This window comes from Colobus angolensis, unplaced genomic scaffold (genome assembly GCF_000951035.1).
Source record: "Colobus angolensis palliatus isolate OR3802 unplaced genomic scaffold, Cang.pa_1.0 Scaffold236, whole genome shotgun sequence".
NCBI lineage: Eukaryota > Metazoa > Chordata > Mammalia > Primates > Cercopithecidae > Colobus > Colobus angolensis.
This window is the reverse complement of record NW_012115555.1, coordinates 47,615-49,476: the sequence shown is the minus strand read 5'-3', so window position 1 is coordinate 49,476 and position 1,862 is coordinate 47,615. Positions and strand designations below refer to the sequence as shown.

The 1,862-nt window shown below is 39.9% G+C and overlaps 1 protein-coding gene across 1 annotated transcript in view; it reads left to right on the top strand.

Moving 5' to 3' along the window:
• LOC105513804 (HLA class I histocompatibility antigen, B-14 alpha chain-like) overlaps positions 1-1,862 on the top strand; it is a gene marked incomplete at its 3' end in the record, with an annotated part of 35,224 nt that overhangs the window by 904 nt on the left and 32,458 nt on the right. The gene's annotated exons all lie outside the window — the stretch shown is intronic.

Here is a 1,862-nt window from a genome sequence, read left to right as displayed (position 1 = left end):
AGGTTCTTGTTCAGGGTGCAGTGAGTGAGAGAAGGGAAAGTAAGAGAACATTCTTTCACCTTTTTGTGACCTGCATGCATCCAAGTCTCTGATGTTTTAAATAACTGAAACTGAGACCTAGATCCACTTATCTGTAAAGTTGAACTGTGGAGGAGGAAGCATGTCATCCCTGCCACTGGAGAGATCTCTGAAGAGCTTGTGAGTCCCTACTTTACTGAAAATGACACAAAATTTCATCAAAATAAAGTGAAATTATGACTCTAGATGGGGCTTTATTTAGAACTTCGACTCCACACCTGCTTCCTAAGACATGATCCTTCCCCAGGATACTATAGAATCACAGGACTTACACTGGAGGGGTAAGAAGTGATGGTGTTCTTCCTTTTTGGCCAATAGGATGTTTTGGATTGCATGTATTTTCCAAAAAGGGCTACAAAAATATCTTCCATCACACTTGGTTTTCTTTAGTTTGACCCACCACTCCCTCATCAGGAGGTAAGGTCTCTCCACCCCCTTAAACATGATCAGATCTGATAAATGTATTAGCCAATAAAATATGGCAGAAGTGTGATTGTGTAAGTTCTGGACTATTAACCATCCTGCCTGCATCTGGTTCCTTCCGCTTCATTTCCTGAACGATGTAAAACTCCCAGGCCATTATCTGAGCTCAGCCAACACATAGAACCCTCTGAGAGATCATAAAAAATTCTTTGTTACTATTTTCATGAATGCCCTTTTCTATCCTTCCAGTTTCAACTAGTATGTGTCCTTAGATGCAAAGTGAGTATCCTGTAGTCAGCATATGGTTAGATTCTTTTTATTCTATCCATTGTGATAATCTCTGAGTTCTGATTGGGCAGTTTAATCCATTTACCTTTAAAGTAATTACTGATAAGGAAGGACTTACTCCTGTAATTTTGGTGTTGGTTTTATGCATGTCTTATAGCTGTTTCATCCCTCATGTTCTTCATTCCAACCTTCCTTTGTGTTAAGTCAATTTTTTTCTAGCAGTATATTTTAAATAACTTCTCATTTTCTTTCATGTATAGTTTATGTATGTTTTCTTTGTGATTACTATGGTATTACATGTAACAATACAGTTATAACAATCTCGAATTGAAGCCAACTTCAGTCATATATGAGAACTCCGCTTTCTTTTGGTTTTGTTTTGCTTTTTTTTTTTTTAAGAGAGAGAGAATCTCTCTCTGTTGCCCAGGCTGGAGTGTAATGGCATGATCTCGGCTCACTACAACCTCCACCTCCTGGGTTCAAGTGGTTCTCCTGCCTCAGCCTCCTGAGTAGCTGGGATTACAAGTACATCACCAAGCCTGACTAATATTTTGTATTTATTTTCAGTAGAGATGGAGTTTCAGCATGTTGCCCAGGTTGGTCTTACATTCCTAGACTTAAGCAATCCACCCACCTCACCCTCCCGAAGTGCTGGGATTACAGACATAAGCCACTGTGCCGGCCAAAACTAATATTTATAAATACTTTTTTCTTTTTTTTACTAAGCATCCCATATTCCCATGGCCTTCAGCAAGTTCCTCAGCTGATTAGGTTTCTTTTCCTGCTTGGATGACTTAAACCTTCATTCCTAAAGGGTATGTGTCATTAGTAGTCCTACCTGACTTGGGTTGTTCTAGTTTTTATTGACTTTAATTATGGCCGAGTATTAGTAAGAGACGCTCTAAAAGATCTTCTGTGTTCCAGACATAGCCTTATTTGCTGCCATTGTGTAGTAGCAGACCAATTCCCCGTGATGACCAGGACCAATCACCCCAGACAGTGCAGTCACTCCTTCCTTTTCTGTTGATTCAGAAGCATAAGGAGCTGAAGGGGCCAGGTGGCTGTCTTAGCTT